At 66.4% G+C, this 965-nt stretch overlaps 1 pseudogene; it reads left to right on the top strand.

The window, feature by feature from the left end:
* Positions 1–334: 334 nt before the first annotated feature.
* LOC108299309 lies at positions 335–962 on the top strand (annotated as a pseudogene).
* Positions 963–965: the final 3 nt, after the last annotated feature.

Here is a 965-nt window from a genome sequence, read left to right as displayed (position 1 = left end):
AGTGAGGGGGCCTGGGTGGTTCCAGGCCCGGGCCCCCCCCCCCACCCGCCGGACGGACCATGCTAAGTTCCACTGGCTTCTTCTGGGCTATTGACTGCCCCTGTTGGTCTGGGGCGCCAGGGGGTCCCTGCTAGCAACCCTACTGCCACTTCCGGTACTGCAGGACCCGGGTCCCCAGCGCACTGGATGATGGCGGAGCAGTGTGGAGCGGTGCAGCACTCCCCCACCCCCCACCCCCCGGCAGCAGAGCTCGCTAGGAATGCCTGGGCCTACACCTGCTGGGCATCGCCCCCTCAAGCCTGTTGTTTCCTGAACCTCCCTCGGCCTCGGGCTTGGTTACGACCCCTACAACCCCGAGCTACCCAAGCTCTGGGCCGCAGAGAGAGAATGGCGCCCTCGGCCTGGGGGAGGAGCCGCAGCCTGACGTGCTGGAGCTGGAGCTGGAGCTGGTCAACCAGGACATCCAGGCCGTGCACAGTGAGGTAGAGCTGGAGCAGCTGCGCTACCGGGAGCTGCTGGAGATGGCCCGTGAGCACTGTGCAGCCGAGGACCCTGCCCTGGCACCCTGCAGCCCTGACACAGGCCCCATCGTGGGTTTGGATGACGATGCCTTCCCACCGGCCTTCCACTACAGCCCCGGCAGCCACAGCCTGTTAAACCCCAATGCCAGCTACCATCCCACCCCGCTGGCCACCCCTGCCGAGCAAGGCAGCAAGTAATCGCTGGCATCCCCGGACAGGGGTCAGGGCAGAGGCAGAGGGGGCAGTGGTGCCCTGGAGTACGTCCCCAAGGCCGTGAGCCAGCCCCGGTGGCACAACCGCCCCATTTCCAGCAGCAAGTACGTGGTGGACAACTCCCAGCCACCCACTCCAGACCTGGAGTACGACCCGCTCTCCAACTACTCCTCCCAGCACCCCAGCAGGGACAGGTACTGAAACAAGCATGCCGCCAAGTGGCCCCAGGGA

This window comes from Cebus imitator, unplaced genomic scaffold, assembly GCF_001604975.1.
Source record: "Cebus imitator isolate Cc_AM_T3 unplaced genomic scaffold, Cebus_imitator-1.0 Scaffold4965, whole genome shotgun sequence".
Taxonomy (NCBI): Eukaryota; Metazoa; Chordata; class Mammalia; order Primates; family Cebidae; genus Cebus; species Cebus imitator.
The sequence above is the reverse complement of the archived record's forward strand: the minus strand, read 5'-3'. Positions and strand labels throughout refer to the sequence as shown.